Source organism: Podarcis raffonei, chromosome 13, assembly GCF_027172205.1.
Source record: "Podarcis raffonei isolate rPodRaf1 chromosome 13, rPodRaf1.pri, whole genome shotgun sequence".
Lineage (NCBI taxonomy): Eukaryota > Metazoa > Chordata > Lepidosauria > Squamata > Lacertidae > Podarcis > Podarcis raffonei.
The window spans coordinates 14335555-14355413 of NC_070614.1; the positions used below are offsets into that span (position 1 = coordinate 14335555).

At 46.1% G+C, this 19859-nt stretch overlaps 1 protein-coding gene across 4 annotated transcripts in view; it reads right to left on the reverse strand.

The window, feature by feature from the left end:
• GJC1 (gap junction protein gamma 1) overlaps positions 1–18876 on the reverse strand; it is a 32458-nt gene extending 13582 nt beyond the window's left edge. The window contains exon 1 of one of the 4 annotated variants that reach the window (XM_053361572.1): positions 18739–18876. The gene's annotated coding sequence lies outside the window, so the exon portion shown is untranslated. Of the gene's footprint in view, positions 1–12278; positions 12510–18248; positions 18484–18738 lie in introns of those variants that run through there. The other 3 variants (XM_053361570.1, XM_053361569.1, XM_053361571.1) reach the window with 3 other exon arrangements.
• Between the last annotated feature and the right edge of the window lie 983 nt (positions 18877–19859).

Consider the following 19859-nt stretch of genomic DNA (forward strand, 5'->3'; position numbering starts at 1 on the left):
GGTTGCAAAGGTGTTGGTGGGTTTTAGGTAAGAGGTGTCCTTCACAGCCAGCTATTCTCCAGTTTAAGCTAAACCGCACTGAAAACGTGCCCAAATCCTTTCATCATAGTTTATCCTGGGGCAGAATAAGGTATGTTTATATGGAGATCAGCAGGGGAACTTTCAAAGTGGCTCCACTGCTCTCAAATTGGTACATCTGTCTGCACTCTTTAAAAGAAGAAACACAGTTTAAGAACAAACGACAAACAAACAAACAGCGGGATTGGGTTGGCTCAGGACTTTTTTGGGGGGGCTAAACCTGCTTTCTTTTGCTCAAGTGAAACTGCTTTCGGAAACAGTTCTGCTCAAAGCCCACTCCTTGGGGGAAAAATCAATAACCTTGCACAAAAGAGCACGTTTCACCTATGATTAAATGTGAAGTGTGAATGGGCATGACAGTAGCAGAGGCAAGGCACGCAAACACACCCCCTGCAGGCTTTTTTGAGAGGTCACGCACCCAGGGCTTGGAGTACGCATCCAGACAGCTCCGATGTCAGCAGTGGCTGCTTCTGAAAACCATGAGCCATGACAAAGACCACTGTGACAGACTGGCACACAAACCCACAAAATTTATTCATCTCCTTACTAGTGTGCCTTTGACACACACCTATGTTACATCATTCGCAACACACCCGTGTTCCAAAAGGAAAACTAGGCACTGCCTTAGCGTCTGATTCCCTCCCTCCCCCCCCATTGTGCTAATTAAGTACCAACCGTGCATGTACACAAATGCGCACACACTTTGTTTTTCAAATATTTTCCATGCCCTGAAGTGCAGAAAAGCATAGACTCAGGCCAGGCAACTGTAAATTCTCAGCGCACTCTTTTTAATGTGGGCTGCTTGCAGAGTTTTCCTTTTTTCTTTGCAAATCTGAGGAATCACAAGGGGGGGTGTGTGGATCCGTTCAGGAGTGTGCCAGAAATAGTTACGAGCACAGCCAGAAAATAAAGAAAGCATCAAGGAAGTTCTGAGCGTGGGAAGGGGAACAGCACCAAGTCAAGAGTTGATTCACCCATCCCAAAACCAAACCACTTTTTGCAAGCCCAAATGGAGTGTTTTGAAGGCTAATGTCTCCCCTTATTGGATCATCCTTGGATCAGACAAAGCCAAATTTACAGGTGGGGAAGCATTGAGACTGGTGTCGTTTAAGCAGACTTCCTCAAACTCTGCCCTCCAGATGTTTTAAGACTACTATCCCCATCATCCCAGACCACTGGTCCTGCTAGCTGGGGATCATAGGAGTTGTAGGCCAAAAACATCTGGAGGGCCAAGGTTGAGGAAGCCTGCATTTAAGGGTAACATCATGCGGACTACTCAAATTTAACAGAAATGCAACAGCTGCAAAAGTACAGCAAACTCCAGTGTGGATAAGTCCCAAGAGTGATATATTGATCAGCTGCTTGATTTGGTGGGGTGGCAATACTGAAAAACATACAAAGGCCCTTAGGCCCCCTATAGCGTTAACCGCACAACTACGCCCCCAACTAAAAACACACAGGGCAGAAAAGAAACAGCAAACTTTTGACAAAAAGGCATTGCACAAGATCTCAACCTCTGCTTTCTTTTAAAAGCCTCGTGTTTCTACAGTGGTATCTTGGGTTACAGACGCTTCAGGTTACAGACTCCGCTAACCCAGAAATAGTACCTCGGGTTAAGAACTTTGCTTCAGGATGAGAACAGAAATTGCGTGGCGGTGGCGCGGGAAACCCCATTAACTAAAGTGGTACCTCAGGTTAAGAACAGTTTCAGGTTAAGAACGGACCTCCGGAACGAATTAAGTTCTTAACCTGAGGTACCACTGTACTGCAATACCCCCCTGAGAGGTAATTCCCTGCATTGACAGCATGCAGATCTTGGAAGAATGGGTCATCTGAACCGGGCTGTTTATATTCAGACATTCTTTAGCAACTGGTGGAAATAGGTGCCTTTCCGCTGCTATCTAGGAAACCGAGTAAGACCTATTGCACTCCACTGGGGATCAAAGAGGTGCAGACAGATCTCCAACTAAGCATGACAAACTGACCACTAAAACTGCCCAAGGAAAGATGAAATCTGGATTAAATACCTTATCAAAAGTTACAGGCTGGCATTTGGAATGGCAGTGGGTGGGCTTGGCAATCAACGCAGTGACGAATTTCTATAAAGAAAGGTGTTGGGGGAATCAGGCATGCCTCAAAAGCAGCACCCTCTATCTTGGGCACTCTGCCTTCTAAACCCAGGCAGAGGGGAGCAAGCAAGCGGCAAACATTCGGACACAAGGGTAAAGACTAAGGCATGGGTAGGCAAACTAAGGCCCGGGGGCCAGATCTGGCCCAATTGCCTTCTAAACCCGGCCCGCAGATGATCCAGGAATCAGCGTGTTTTTACATGAGTAGAATGTGTGCTTTTATTTAAAATGCATCTCTGGGTTCTTTGTGGGGCATAGGAATTCGTTCATTTCACCTAAACATTAGGAAGAACTTCCTGACAGTAAGAGCTGTTCGACAGTGGAATTTGCTGCCAAGGAGTGTGGTGGAGTCTCCTTCTTTGGAGGTCTTTAAGCAAAGGCTTGACAACCATATGTCAGGAGTGCTCTGATGGTGTTTCCTGCTTGGCAGGGGGTTGGACTCAATGGCCCTTGTGGTCTCTTCCAACTCTATGATTCTATTATTTCCTCCCCCCTCCCAAAAAAAAAATATAGTCCGGCCCCCCACAAGGTCTGAGGGACAGTGGACCGGCCCCCTGCTGAAAAAGTTTGCTGACCCCTGGACTAAGGAATCAAACCCACATCACTGGTAGCAGGCATGCAACCACTCGCTTATCCACTGAAAAGCACCTTATGTGGGGCAGGAGTAAAGTGAAGTTTCTATTGCAAACTGAACACGTGTCTTGGTGTGAGAGGCAAGCCACTTTGGGAAGGGGGTATAACCAGGCTTAAGATGTTTGCTGGGCAACACTTTTCAGCCTTTGGAAAAGCAGGTGCACTTCTCTTCATTGCTAAATGTCAGGCCTGAGCCAGAGATACTGATAGTTTGCTGAAATTGTAGAACCATCAGATTGCAGAGATGGGAAGTACTGAGAGGGTCATCTAGCCCAACCCACTGCAGGAATCTTTTGCCCAATGCGGGGCCCGAACTCACAACCCTGAGATGAAGAGTCTCATGTTTTACTGACTAAGATAAGACTGTGGCCACTTAGTGCCTCCTCTGGTCTACCACATTGCTGTAGGGTTAGTGTTGCGTATGAACCCAATACGTTTATCTCCCACAGGCAAACCACAAGCGGTTAACCATGGAACAAATCTTAGCTATACAGCTTGTGGTTTTGTTTAGAGTGAGATAAATCGCAAACCCAGCTTCTGGTGTGATGGTAAGCCAGTCTATAGCTTAGATCACATAGTGGGGTAGGAGACCTGAAAATAATGCAAACATATTTCACACCTGGCAACCAATGTGCCCCTTTGGTTTCAGATAGTACATGGGTTGTGGGACGCGGGTGGCGCTGTAGTCTAAACCACTGAGCCTCTTGGGCTTGCCAATCAGAAGGCTGGCAGTTTGAATCCCTATGACGGAATGAGCTCCTGTTGCTCTGTCCCAGCTCCTGCCAACCTAGCAGTTCGAAAGCATGCCAGTAGATAAATAGGTACCACTACAGCGGGAAGGTAAACAGTGTTTCCGTGCGCTCTGGTTTCCGTCACAGTGCTCCGTTGCACCAGAAGGTTAGTCCCAGAAAACTGCCTGTGGACAAACGCCGGCTCCCTCGGCTTCAAGTGAGATGAGCGCCGCAACCCCATAGTCACCTGTGACTGGACTTAACCATCCAGGGGTCCTTTACCTTTTTTTACCTAGTACATGGGTAGACAAGTCTAAAAAACCTGGGACACAAATGTTCATGGGCCTTCTAACAGCTATGGTGGCTCATCTACTAGAAGTAATGTATTTAGCATTAACTCTGGAAGAATATACTCAATTCTGACTGAACTAAGCCTGTTAGAGCAAAAACCTCCCACACCTGCCCCCCAGAAACAATACTTTCATATTGTCAGGATTCAACCTCAATCAGTTAGCCACAATCCACCCCCCACAACCACCTTCAGACACCCAAACAGGACATTTAGCGCCCTCACTTGTTCCGATTTAAAGGAGAGGTAGAACTGGGTATCATCCGCATACCGGTGAACATCCAGCCTAGACCCCTGATGATCTCTTCCAGCGGCTTCATATAGATGTCAAAAAGCAGGGGGGAGAAGATGGAGCCCTGAGGCACCCCACAAGTGAGCGCCCATTGGTCTGAAAACTTACCCCTCAGCCAGTGTTAGAAACTGAGATATGAAAGCTAGGAGCTGAATGGCACCTTAAACCTAGGCTATGAGCGCAACAATAGAATGTCTAGGTGTGCTTTAATAACAAGAATACAAAGCTGAAAATAAATGAACTGCAGCTAAAATATTATGTTCATTTTTCACATGGGTCTAGTCCTTCCCCTGCCCACCCTCCTAATATTCTTAAGAGGGTCTCTTCTCCAGTCTTCAGAGAGTAGCTAGAAGTTGGGAGGCTGAAAAATGTCCTCCTTTGCTTCCACTCTACAGTTTTAATCTGAATTATTAGGCACAGTACTGCGCCCAGAGCTCAGAAACTGCTCACGCGAATGAAATTCCCTGTCGCAAAATGTGCCTAGAACAATGGGAGTTTGAACACTGCCCCCAACACCACTTTCTGGACACGACCCAGGAGGAAGGAGCGGAACCACTGCATAACAGTGCCCTCAGCTCCCAGCCCCACTAGAAAAGTCCTGAAGAATACTATGGTCAAAAGCCACTGCGAGATGCAGCAGGACCAGAAACAGCTTTCTCCTCTTGTCCTTAGTCTGCAAGAGATCAACAACCAGCGTGACCAAGGTGGATTCAGTCCCATGATGGGGGCTGAGTCCCGACTGGAAGGGATCCAAAGGGTTCACATCCTCCAGACATGCCTGGAATTGTTCAGCAACCACCCGCTCAATCACCTTGCCCAGGAATGGAAGATTTGAGACTGGGCGATAGTTGGCCATAGTGGCCAGGACCAAAAATCCTTTTTTAAGAAGTGGTTTAATAACCGCCTCTTTACAGGGTTCAGGGAAAACTCCCTTGCAGAGGGAAGCATTCACCACCCCGCAGAGCCCATCGCCCAGCCCTTCCCGGCTTGCTTTTATGAGGCAGGATGGGCAAGGATCAAGGAGACAGGTGGTCAGTTTCAGTCATCCAAAAAGCCTGTCCACATACTCATAGGTAACAGGTTGAAACTGATCCCATTCAACCTGACTCAGACAAGAGCTCTGGCACCTCAACCATGCTACTATGATGGAGAGCCAGGAGTCAGCAAACTTTTTCAGCAGGGGGCCGGTCCACCGTCCCTCAGACCTTGTTGGGGCCAGACTATATTTTGGAGGGGGGGAAATGTACAAATTCCTATGCCCCACAAATAACCCAGAGATGCATTTTAAATAAAAGGACACATTCTACTCATGTAAAAACACACTGATTCCCGGACTGTCTGCAAGCTGGATCCGGCCCCCGGGCCTTAGTTTGCCTACCCATGGTGGAGACTATTCATTCTTCCAAATCTGAGCAATTTTTTCTGCAAAAAACCTTTGCAAAATAATTACAGGAGATCCCCACCAACCCTGATGTCGAAGGTGGTTCTGTTAAGACTATGAACCACCTGAAAGTATCACCTGGAACTGTTTTCTACAGGTGCAACAGAGGTGGCAAAACCTATCACCACATGGTAGGTTTTACGTTGAGCTCTAACCCATGTTTGGTCCTTTTTGGAATGAGTTTTTAATGCTATGAGCATTAATCTGGACTAGACAAATTATGTGCACACCCACACAATCCACGAACGCACAATCCACAAAATCACAAACTGGTTTCTACATGCACAAGAGAGAGGGAGAATATTGTATCCTGAATCCGAGAACACACACAAACTCCAAAGCCATAACCCATCACATCCCCAGTGGAGGCCTGGAAAAAGCATGCTCAACAAGCCTTGTGCATCCACAGGTGTGGCCCAATGCGCGTGTGACACTGTACCGCATTTATATTCCCTATTTGAATCAGGGAAAGTAGCAGCAAACCGACCGGATGTTTTTGCATATACACAAGAGATACTCCTGTCATGTAATAGTAAGCTTTGAGACAGCTTGTGTGGTTTATCAGAGAGAGCTATTGAACAAGTAGTAGTCTGAAAATCGCAGTGACTATGGGGATCTCAGAAACTCAATGGGATCCCACACAGAAAGCAACCTAGCGCACACAACAGGACTTGGGTATATACAGCTGTTGGGGCAAATATTTAAATCTGTAAGAGCCCTGCTAGATCAGACCAAGAGATGGCCTAATCCAGCATCTTTCTTCTGGCATCGGCTAACCAAACACTTCCAAGAGGCTCTCAAGTATCCAGGCAATATTCATACCCTATTGTCTGCCATAGGACCAAAGGTAAGTTGACTCATAGAGGCTCCATTTGCTTATGACAAACTGCTGGGGGAGGGGGGGGGGACCCAGTCTCCATGCATTTGTCTAATCCCCTTTTAAATCCATCTAAGTCTATGGCAAAAGGGTGGCGCTGTGGTCTAAACCACAGGGCCTAGGGCTTGCTGATCAGAAGATTGGCGGTTCGAATCCCCGCGACAGGGTGAGCTCCCGTTCCTCGGTCCCTGCTCCTGCCAACCTAGCAGTTCAAAAGCATGTCAAAGTGCAAGTAAATAGGTACCGCTCTTGTGGGAAGGTAAACGGCATTTCCATGCGCTGCTCTGGTTTCACCACAAGCAGGTTAGTCATGCTGGCCACATGACCCGGAAGCTGTACGCCGGCTCCCTCGGCCAGTAAAGCGAGATGAGTGCCGCAACCCCAGAGTCATCAGTGACTGGACCTAACAGTCAGGGGTCCCTTTACCTTTACCTTTAAGTCTATGGCCACCACTACACCTTGTGGCAGGGAATTCCATAAATTATGTCTTGTGGGACGATGCACGGTCCTTTTCAATTTACTGCCAATCTCACTGGGTTTCTATGTTCCATACTAGGATGAGAATAATGTTTTCTCTCTCTATATTTTCATATTATGCATGGTTTTCATTCACGTTATCTATGATCTCTATCATATCCTCATTTTGCGGTCTCCCCTCCAACTAAATAAAAACCCCCAAATTTGAACTTTTTTTGCTTCCTATGTCCCCAAATATACCATTTATAGTCTATGAAGAGATACACACCATCCATGATGTATGGAAGCGAGAGATGGACCATAAAGAAGGCTGATCGCCGAAGAATTGATGCTTTTGAATTATGGTGCTGGAGGAGACTCTTGAGAGTCCCATGGACTGCAAGAAGATCAAACCTCTCCATTCTTAAGGAAATCAGCCCTGAGTGCTCACTGGAAGGACAGGTTGTGAAGCTGAGGCTCCAATACTTTGGCCACCTCATGAGCAGAGAAGAGAAGACTCCCTGGTAAAGACCCTGATGTTGGGAAAGATTGAGGGCACAAGGAGAAGGGGACGACAGAGGACGAGATGGTTGGACAGTGTTCTTGAAGCTTCCAGCATGAGTTTGACCAAACTGCGGGATGCAGTGGAAGATAGGAGTGCCTGGAGTGCTCTGGTTCATGGGGTCACGAAGAGTCGGACACGACTAAACGACTAAACAACAACAGCATAGTTTTAAAGATACGTGGGTCTTCCTTCAACTTACCCACGACTTCCAAATTATTTTTAATCTCAAAGGATGTATTTGTTTTCAGAAGGTTTAAACGCACCTCTCTACCTGCAGCACAAGAGTCAGTTCAAGGGGAGCAGGTGGCAGTGCCACAATGATGGTATGTCCACCGTTTTGGCGTAGTTACATGCAGCAAACCAATGTTCACAAGCCAATGTGGGGAGGTGAGTTAAACTGGCACAAGAACACTCATTCTGAGAGTATTTGAAGCATCTGTTTGAGTTTAAGCAAATAAAACATTTTGCAGCCCAGTGACTCCATAGGGAAATGCCTCTTGCATCAACTCATCCGATTCAAATATTCCATTGCATTTCAACTTACATACATGCATAACCCCTACACCCCCCTCTTCCTATTTATTTATAGCTTGGGAAGGAAGCCCCAATTAATCTCACAGACTCACAGGGTCCACATACACTTAATTAACTGCACAGTAAAGTTAACAGTCTAGCAGGCAGGGATGTGAGCATTTCCGATTTCACAAATCGGTACTGGGCGCAGAATTCAGGACCCCAAGACTAACTGGGTTCCTTTTCCTTTCCTCTGCCTTGGTTTAAGGAACTCGGCTGCTAGTCCAAAACTCTCTGAAGGCAGATTTCAAACCAATGTGAGCAATGCCAGGTAGTATCCCAAAAGCCAGTCCTGGGGGTAGGTGATGGGCAGGCTGGGTCTTCAGCACAGCTCTAACGCCCCACTAAGTAGATCTGGCAAATTTGCTAACTACATGTCCTTTATACAAGTCACAGAATCGAGCTTTTTGTGGAGCAGAATTTGGGAGATCCTGGTGCCATTTCCTACCCTATGAAGTATACACTTGAGGAATACAACAAGAATGTATCCCTCCGGAAATTGTTATAAACAGGTGAATAGTCAACCCCAGCGTTGACTGTTCTCGCAAATAATCTTCTACTGTAGGAAAACACTGAAATGTGCACGGCAGGTGAAAACAACTTATCTTTGCTGATGGAAATGCTGGATTTCAATAGTGCCACACCACACATTTCCTCCCACCCCATGCACCACTGGGGAGACATGTGGGAATGCTTTTAGGTCAGCAGTAGCCCCTCTTTCCAAAAAGGTGCATTTAAGCCCTCTGTGATGGGCAAATGGGCCTCAAGCAATTATTACTGCCAAGAGTGTTTAGGAATCCTCTCTTAGGAATCTGGTCCTATTATTTAATCAGTTCTTCAAATGCATTACTTTGAAATTCAGCATCTGGATTTCAAATTTAGCCAATTAAAGGCAGCCCTGTATAGGGGGAGTTTTTGGTTTATTTTAATGTTCGATGTTTTATTGTGCACTTATATTTGTTGGAAGCCGCCCAAAGGTGGCTTGGGCAACCCAGTCGGATGGGTGGGGTATAAATAATAAAGCTATTATTATAATTTCTATAGAAAACAACATTTCCAGTCACTTGAGGAACGCACTGCTTGGCAGTACTTTAGTCACCCCTTGGTTTAAAAAACTTCACATAACGTTGCAAACCAGCATTCCTTACAGCGGAATCATCCTGACGGGAGTTCGAAATGTCTTTCTTTTTGACGAGGAAGACTGTGGGAAGAAGAGGAAGGTCAAAGAGGGAGGAAGGGGGCAGCCTGAGATAATGAGCCATTCATAAGAAAAGGGTAACGGACAGCGTAGCTTCATGCAAAGATGATGCAACGGCCGTCCTACTCAAGTGGTCAGCACTAAATCCAGCCACTCATCCTCTGACAAGAGACCATTGAGCCTCTGTGACACACACAAGCACTATGAAAAGAAGCAGAATTCCTGGTATAGCTTAGCTAGATTACCAATACAGCCTGGTGTGATTCTAGCAAACTTTGATCCACCGGTTTTGACTGATGTTCTGGTTTCATCTTTATGGGATTAGCTGCTGTGTTTGTTTCTCCTTTTATGTAATGATGTTTTACTGCTTTATTCTACCCTGATTTCCATTTTTATAGCTTTAAAATACCTGACGGTATTTTATTTGTTAACTGCTTTGAACTTTTTTGAAAAGTGGGGTGGGAGTGTTTTAAATGAATGAATGAAATTGGGACACTTGGTATCACTCGCTCTGCAATATGGCTGTAAAAACTATGCTCGATTTGAGATTTCAACAAGGACTAGAACCAACAGACGTTGGCATTCCCTTACGACGTATAGAGCGGAACCATGATTTTCAAGACAGTCCTCACCTCAAGCCTGACAAATCTGGAACTATGCTTGATGATAGTCTCTACTTGGGCTTTTGTTATTTTAACTCATGTGCAACTACTTAATTCTATGTCTGTCAGCCTGGATAGCTCAGTTGTTTGGAGTGCGGTGCTGATGATGCCAAGGTTGCAGGTTCAATCCCCATATAGGACAGTTGCATATTCCCTCAGGGTCCCTTACAACTCTATGGTTCTACATGCCTACTGTTTTTCATCTTTTAATTTTTGTATGTTTTTGTAATTGGTTATCTCCATTTTATATACATTTTTAAATGAAATAATAATCATAAACTTTACCCTCCCCAAAAATATGAATGAATAAAATAGGTGAAAGACTTAAAATACTCTAAAGTCCCAAAGGGCAAGGCTAGATCTAATGGACTTCAACGGACATTACAATCAACATTTTAATGTTTAAGAGCGGTTCAAGAAAAGAACTCAGCTGGGGGAGTGCGCTTGTTTGCTGGAGAAATTCAAACAGAGATTGGAAAGACGTCTGTTGGAGGAACCTTTGTTCTGAGCAGGGGATTGGACTACGACAGTCCAACATGCTCTGTCCGACTCTATGCTTCTAAAAACATTAATATCTGCGAAAGTTCCGACTTCGGAATGGTGCCAGCAGTAGGTGCGTCCACAAAACACAGTCTCAACTCATTCCATCCCACCTACCCCAAATCCCGATTGCAAATGCTGTTTCATCATATGGAGAAGGAGGAAGGATCTCCCACAACCTGGATGCCACACAGTTCCCCTAACCTAGATCCCAAGTTTGGACCTCCCTGCATTGATGTCCTGAACCCACGTAGTCCAAGGAGAACAACAGGTGGCAGTTTCATTCCTTATTGGGCAAAGCACTCAAGTTACTGCGTCTCCCAAGGTGCACACATCAAATCTACTACATAGCTAGCTGGACATCTACTCTTTAGGTCTGTGCGCTGAACTCGTCCCTTAGGTATAACGAAGTGCCTATGGTACATTAAGTTTTGTTCAGCAATCTTAACTAAGCCCCACCGAAAAGGAACTGTGGTGGTACTACCAAACCCCACGCCGAGCTCACTCAGAACAACAAAGTTTGCACAAAACATTATTTAATAATACGCAAAATTAACCTCCAAGAGGGGACAAAAATGAACGCAGCACCTCATGGACTGGGGTGGGAGGGACTGAAAACGTTTTAGAGGCTAAGATTTGGTTCTAGGCTCACTCATGCTTAGAGATGACCCATCAAGTGACTGGATGATCTTGACAAATGGAGAGCTGGGACGGTAACGGCAAAAAAGAAATTAATCCAAGGCCAAATGTGAAATATTCCACATTTTAAAATCTTAGAAAAGTAGCAGCAAAAGGACGAGTGTGGTAGGACTGGAAAAGAGCCACTGATTTACTGAATCATGAACCTTTGTGGACAGGAAATACTTGTTCAGATGTGCGGAGCAACCTGAGGAAGTGGTGAATACTCCTGAGCAACAGCGGAAGTTCAGCTGTGTGCCAAAGGTAGAATGCAAAATACAAGAATACTTAGCATGGTTACAACATACAATGCATGCATAAAAAAACCCCCAAAAAACAAAAACAAAACAAAACAAAAACCAAGATATAGTCTACACAATACGTCACCCAAAGGGTTAGGCTGTATACCAAACATTAAACAATTCCATGGCACCATAAAATCAAATGGAGTATGTAACCAGTCATTTGCTATTTCAGATCCTTAGACGTGTGGGCAAATTTGCAAGCAAAATGCAGTTCTGCAGCTTTTACTCAGTTGACCTTCTATATTTGTTTGGATCGTCCCCCTCCCCCAAACTATCAGGCTACCAAATACACGTGTACATGACAATTTAATGGGTATTTATAGTTTTATCTTTTTTAAAAAATTGAAACCCTCTTGCCTATGCTAAGCTGAAAAACCCCAACAACCGTTTTCCAAAGGTGAAGATTTATCATAAATCAGGAAGGAATAATGCAATGCTGTTAATCTCCATCTCTTCTACTCTCCATATGCCTCCCAAAACACTTTAATTCAATTAAAGATTTTGTATCAGTGGGTTCAACCCGACAAAGTTCACGGCTGCAATGTTCCCTCTGTCGAAACCCCCTGGGGGAAAAACCTACAAATCAATATCCTGTTCACACCTAGAACTTGAACTGCTTATTTTTTTTTCCCTTTTCAAAAAACGAAACTCCCATATCTGTTCTTGAAAGCCAAGCTCGCTCAAAAGATCCAAAGTTTCCCCCCATTAATGGATGCTTCTTTTGTTGAAAGGACGAGTCTGCGTCTGCATGCATCTGGTGCAAATACTTACCGTCTCCAGCCGTTTCCAGAAGGGGGGAATCCAGCTCAAGCCAAGGAGGCATGGAGAGATATGGGACGTAAAAGGACAATGAAGCAAGACAAACATCGGAACGCTTCTAAATGTGGCAGAATCATCATTAGGACAACAGGCATTCCCAGGGAAGCCGAGTGCTTTCCGCGCTCATGAGAAAACAAGTTTTGACAGCGGAAGAAAGACGTTCCAGGCTCGCTATTGTTTGAGGCAACCCGGCACAGCCCTTTTCTCCTCCCCCTATTACAGGGCATGAACATTATATGCATCTCGACCACTCAGCGGGGGTGACGCGCAGCTGTCTTTCACAGAGGCAGATTATGAGTAACAACAACCTGAAACATGTCTGTACCAACCCCTTTGCATTCATAGCCTTGCAATCTTCCCCCAGCCTACTGGGTGAGATGATTGTGTTACGGAAAGAGTTTGGGGTAGTAAAATATCTCCTTCATCTCCCCCCCCCGCAATTAAAGGAAACACCCCTCATTTGCTCAGTCCAGACACAGCTATCACAGCCAAGAACCACAACAGAAAACATCAAGACAGAAATTCCAGGGAGACAAAGGCTGCAATCCTAAACATATTTACTAGGAAGTTAAGTCTCACTGAAACTCGGTGAGATTCACTTCCTACGATACACGTTGAGCATCATTCTAAACATAAGGAGCCATATAACGCCTGATCTATTTGGGGTACACAACATCTGCTTATAGAAAATAAATCCTGGCTGTTTCTCTGTTTTGTGGTACTAGTTAGAATCATAGAATCATAGAGTTGGAAGAGACCACAGGGGCCATCGAGTCCAACCCTCTGCCAAGCAGGAAACACCATCAGAGCACTCCTGACATATGGTTGTCAAGCCTCTGCTTAAAGACCTCCAAAGAAGGAGACTCCACCACACTCCTTGGCAGCAAATTCCACTGTTGAACAGCTCTTACTGTCAGGAAGTTCTTCCTAATGTTTAGGTGGAATCTTCTTTCTTGTAGTTTGGATCCATTGCTCCGTGTCCGCTTCTCTGGAGCAGCAGAAAACAACCTTTCTCCCTCCTCTATATGACATCCTTTTATATATTTGAACATGGCTATCATTTCACCCCATAGTTATTATTATTATTATTATTATTATTATTATTATTATTACTATTATTAATTGAATTTATGTACCACCCTATACCTGGGGTCTCAAGGCGGTTTACAGAATGCTGCATTAATAAAAATAAAAATAAACTATTTAGTACTGAATAACCCCCTTGACCACTTGACCTCTTAATGGCTCTGCACATGAAAGGGAAATGTTATAGGTTACTGATCCTAAGGTTTACACCAGGGGTCAGCAACCTTTTTCAGCCGTGGGCCAGTCCACCGTCCCTCAGACCATGTGGTGGGCCGGACTATATTTTTTTGGGGGGGGGAATTGAACAAATTCCTATGCCCCACAAATAACCCAGAGATGCATTTTAAATAAAAGGACACATTCTACTCATGTAAAAACATGCTGATTTCCAGACCGTCCATAGGCCGGATTGAGAAGGCGATTGGGCCGGATCCGGCCCCCAGGCCTTAGGTTGCCTACCCCTGGTTTACATGAATGCACAGTAACGGCGGCACTATAGAGGACCTTGGTTGCCAAGCCAGATTGTGCTGGCACAGAGCCTTCAAATTCAACAGTTGCACAGACAATATACGAACTTTACCTGAAAGCCAACTCAAGAGTGGCACACAGATGCCTGCCTGCCTTTGCAATACGTAACTACTGTGAGTGTGGATCTTATGACTCCCAAATTTATTAAAGAGAAGAGGATAACTGACTGGAAATACCCCTTATGACTAGTGCATGACTTAGTCATGAAAAGACTAAGGACTCATCCACACTTTCCATTAAGTGTAGACCTAGCTGTTCAGTTTTCAGTTTGGTCCGGGACTGGTCACTCCCACTTGAGTTTCTGCCTCGGGTTTTACTTGGGGAAAGACCCCTGCAAACACACCTTTTCCCGTTCATTAATTCAGTCCGCTGTTCAGAATGTCTCCACCTCCAGCTCTGCCCACCCATGGCAGCAGGGTTGAGCAAGCACAATTCCCCCCTCAATTAAGGGTGTCTTTGCGCTAAACTTTCAGACCTGCCCACAAGCAAAGCACACGCAAGCACAGTGAGGGACTGAGTCCATGCATTTTGGATTCCTTTTTTGCACTATAACTGGAATTAATGGGGGCAGGGAGTTATACATCTTCAAACTGTTCAGCTTGTGGGATTAGTTGCCACGAGGTAAGGGTAACTGATGGTTGTCAGCTTAGAAAGCTTCGAGGGAAGATCAGAAGGTATGACTGCTAGCTGCTATTAACCGTGATCTCGAAATGGTCGAACTGTAGGCATAGAAGGGACACTAAGGGTCATCTAGTCCAACCACCTGCAAGGCAGGAATCTTAACTAGATCATCCATGACAGATGGTCACCCAACCTTTGCTTAAGAACCTCCAATGAAACTCACAACCTAGGGTTGCCATTTTTCAAAAAGTGAAAATCCAGACACAAAAGTTGTTGAGTCTTTTTGTTTGTTTTGGAGGGGGGCTTTTTTGGAGGAGCTTTTTAAAGTTTTGCCCAAAGTACTGCAAGATCTCAAACAAAAATGAAGTTTTTGAGCTATTTTTAAGGAAATTCACAAAAATCTACACTTCCAACATGGGTTGCCATATATCCAGATTTTCCCAGACATTTCAGTGATTTCCGCCCGGAAAAGGTTTCCAACAGCTGAACCCCCGCAGTATCTGGAAAATTCTGGACGTATGGCAACCCTATCACAACCTCCCAAGGAGTCTGTTCCACTGTCAAACAGCTCTTACTATCAGAAAGTTCTTCCTGATGTTTAGCTGTAATCTCTTTTTTTTGTAACTTGAAGCCATTGGATCAGGCCCTAGCCTCCAGAACAGTAGAAAACACTCTTGCTTCATCCTCCATGTGACAGCCCTTTAGATATTTAAAGACAGCTATCCTATCACCTCTCAGTCTCCTCTTTAGGAGGCTAAACACACCCAATTCTTTCAACCATTCCTCATAAGGCTTGGTTTCAAGACCCTCAATCATCTCAGCCAGCCTCCTCTGCACATGTTCCAGCTTGTTAATATCCTTCTTAAATGGTGGTGCCCAGTTGGGTGGGGTCAACTGTGGAAGAGAGGCCTGTTGCCTTCCTACTCTGCTTGTGGCCTTCCTTCCCAGAGGCATCGAGGTGGGCCTTGAGTCTCTCTCAGCAAGCCTGTCCATCCAACTCTTCCTATTATGTCCCCATACACCAGTGGTTCTCGAAGGGTGTGGTGTGCCAAATTGGCATGACAGGAGAGTATGGCAAATGTGGTGGGAAGATTCAAGGACAATCAAAGAAACATTTAAACATTTCAGTTCCCTATAGTACAGCACATATGCAGAGTATGGATTGGTATCTTTTCAAAATATATTTTCCAACCAATATGGAAGATCAGAAAAAAACAAAGGCTTCTTTGTGTTGATGAGGAGATTAGCGTTGGTTTGTCTCAAATTAGACCTAGTATAAATGAGATTACCTGGCAAAAAGAAGCTCTAATTGAGTTTGTATATGTACTTAGGGTACGGATGCAAGAGGCTTGTTTATAATCATACTTTGGGAATGATTTGGGAGAACATCCCACACAGATGGGGTCTGTGTGGAGAGGGTAACAACGTTCAGATTTTTGGGCATTGAATTACAAGAGGATCTGTCCTGGAGTGTCAACACAAGGGGGCTTGTGAAGAAGGCGCAGCAGAGACTGTACTTTTTGAGAATTCTAAGGAAAAACCATCTTCCGCAGAAACTGCTGCTTGCCTACTATCACTGTGCCATTGAGAGCGTGCTCACTTATGGCTTATGTGTGTGGTACGGAAGCTGTACTACCCAGGACAGGATGGGGTTGTGCAGAGTTGTTAAGGCAGCAGAGAGCATTGTTGGCTGCCCACTCTCCACCTTAGAGCAGATTTATGCCACAAGGTGCCATAGGAAGGCACTGGACATAGTAAAAGATCCATCGCATCCTGGTCACTGTCTCTTCGAGCTCCTGCCGTCGGGACAGAGATACAGGACGATGAAGACAAGAACGAGCCGTCTTAAGAACAGCTTCTTCTCCAGAGCGATCTCGGCCCTGAATGGGAAGCCTGGACTTTGAAAGTCATCTAATCTTCCTTGCTGTACTATACTGTATTGTTTTAATTAGTGTTTTTATGGAGCAGTCAAGTAATTTCGTTGTCCCCGAGAGGGGGCAATGACAATAAAGATATTATTATTATTATTATTATTATTATTATTATTATTATTATTCATGTTCTTATGTCATATTATTATTCAATCAATTTATAGACTGCCCTTTATCAGAAGATCCCAGGGCGATGTGCAACATTAAAAACACACTGCAGAACATCAGTGATAAAAACATAATGACAGACAGCCTAATACAGTAGTAAAATAATCTTCATAACAACAGCCCACTTCTCCACACTGTCACAGGCCAGAGATTATTTCATAGCCATAGGCCAGGGTGAAGAGGAATGTTCCTGCCTGGTGCCTAAAGACTTCTTGTGATGGTGTCAGGCAAGATGCTCTGGGGAGAACATCCCACAATTGGAATGTCGCTGCCTTGTTTTATGCTTTCGGTATGTCACATGGTCCTATTATAAAATTGTTATGCTCTATGCCAGGCATGGCCAAACTTGGCCCTCCAGCTGTTTGGGGACCACAACTCCCATCATCCCTAGCTAACAGGACCAGTAATCAGGGATTATGGGAATTGTAGTCGCGGGTGGCGCTGTGGGTTAAACCAGAGCCTAGGACTTGCCGATCAGAAGGTCGGCGGTTCGAATCCCCGCAACGGGGTGAGCTCCCGTTGCTCGGTCCCTGCTCCTGCCAATCTAGCAGTTCAAAAGCACGTCAAAGTGCAAGTAGATAAATAGGTACCGTTCCGGCGGGAAGGTAAACGGCGTTTCCGTGCGCTGCTGTGGTTCTCCAGAAGCGGCTTAGTCATGCTGGCCACATGACCCGGAAGCTGTACGCCAGCTCCCTCGGCCAATAAAGCAAGATGAGCATTGCAATCCCAGAGTTGGTCACGACTGGACCTAATGTTCAGGGCTCCCTTTACCTTAGTCCCAAAACAGCTGGAGGGCCAAGTTTGCCTATGCCTGCTATCTATCTATCTATCTATCTATATCTATAAAAGCCCTGCTAGGAGTCGCTCCTTTTTGGATTTCTTACCAATGATAATAATAATCAGTTTGGTGTGAGCCTTATTTCTCAAAGTGTGGCCCAGAGGAGAAAGTTTGAGAACCACTGCCATCCACTAGGCACGGCTTGGGGGCCCAGCTAATCACATCACCTGCGTCCTCGCTCACCTGTGGGCCCAACCTCTTCACGCTCCCTCCCTCCTACCAACTGATGCCCTCGTTTAATAAATAATAATAATAATTTCTTTTTCGCCATATCCTGTTTTGCGTCTAATTTTCTCGCAGCAGCCGACGGTACGGGTAGTTGAAGGAGCATGCTGTGAGCGCGCAGGCTAAAAGGTGGGCGACTTGCAGCCGCCACCCCAGCCCCCCTTTCTCCTTGCCCTCCGGCCACTCCGGGACCTTTGCCCTCGACCACCCCCCACTGCCCCCGCCTCCCCCCTCAAGGAAAGAAGCCTGGAAAGAAGCCAAGCGCCGGCGAGGCCTGCCCAAGCGGCCATTCCCAAGGTGTCCCCCCTCAGCGCCTCGGCGTTTCTCCCGTGCGCCCCCTTACCAAAGAAAAATGCCCCCCAATAACTCACCACGAAGACCACCCGAGACACTCGAAAGCTCACCTCCACGAGGAGAGGATTCAGCCCCCTCACGTTCACATTTCAAGCCCCGCTGCCACCCCGGGACTCCCCACAAATGGAAACCCCCCGCCGCCCCCAAGAAACCTCTCCTCTCGCTCCTTACCTATTTGCGCGCGCGCTGCCCCCATAACTCGCCGCCCCGCTGGACTCACGCGCCTTCCTCAGGCCATTTCCCCTCGTGAGGGGGATGGCGGGTCCGCGGCGGGTCCTGAGGGGGCGAACCCCGGCCCCGCTCTTGGCAGCCTCTCGTGGCTGTTCAGGAGACGGCGAGCCGGATACGACCGTCGGGATTCCCCCCTCCCCTTCTCCCTCTCTCTCCACCTCCCAGGAGAAGGAGCAAAGGGAGGGGGTAGCAAAAGCATCCCGTCCCCCCTCCCTCCTTCCGCCCCCCTTGCAACAGCGTCATTTATGGAGCCTCTTGCAAAAGAATGAAACGTTAAAACAAAACCCGAATAAGTGGTTGCCTTCGCTCTTCTTCTCCTCCTCCTTTTCCTTCCCTCGCCCGCGCACAGAGCGGCGCGACTCGCGAGCCGCGTGGCTTTTGCAAAACGCCGTGCAATTGCCTGGCACGCGCGGGGCGAATTGCAACCGACCTGCTACTATCGACGCTTCTTTTGGTTTTGCAAACTTGAAAACTCAATCGATCTACACTCATTTGCAGCAGCCGTGTTCTGGAAGGGTTTGGCCAACACGCAAAGACGCACAGGTGCAAGCATTGTCCCATTATGATCACGGCCGACTCCTTTCCTCGTGCCATTACAGAAGAGGGAAAAAGGACGCCTTTTAAAATTGCAAATGATTATTGGTATCTTTGCTACGTTTTGGATGGCAAAAAAAACGCGTGGTGAAAGTTGCAAAAGCTCCACCTCCTGTGCTGAGCTCCCGCCCCATATTATTGGAACTGCAAAACGCGTTTATTTGAATGGTTTCCGACCAGACAACGCAAATAAAGACGCGTTGCAATCAGTATGTCCTGCACCACTGATGCCCACAGCCAAAGACACGCGCTATAATGCATCGCTCGCTCATACTGGATCTGCTACATACTTATGGAGGAGGAAAGTGTTGCTGAACAACATCTGCAGCAGCAAAATGCATCTAGAATGCCGACGCAAAACAAAAATTAAATTTGCACCTACTTCTTGTGCTTGCCTGGTGCTTTCTGAGCAAGCACAGCTGTCCGATACACAGAAATTTAAACATTCAGTCCAGTATAGAGTTACAAGCACGGAATTCAAAGCACACTTTTGTTGTTGCTGGTTTACAGCCACCGCGCACTCTACAAACCCAAAATGCAAGCACCGGGTCATCTGGAGCTTCAGCCTCAAAAGTAGAAATAACTACTCAGTAAATGTCTAATCCGCATTATGTGAAGGCAGAATGCCAATTGCCTGGAATTAGCACACTAAGGTGTACAACTCTGGTTTGCATCCTAAAAAGCAACTGTGCAACGTGTGGAATTTTGCATAACCTGAATGCCGATTGTACAGAACCGACAGCCTTTATGCCAGGCATAGGCAAACTCGGGGCCCCCAGATGTTTTGCGACTGCAGTTCCCATCATCCCTGACCACTGGTCCTGTTAGGGATGATGGGAGTTGTGGTCCCAAAACATCTGGAGGGCCGAGTTTGTCTATGCCTGCTCATAGCTGTCAACTTACAGATTTGAAAATAAGGGACCAGCAGCCTCGAAAATAAGGGATCAGCAGCCAAAA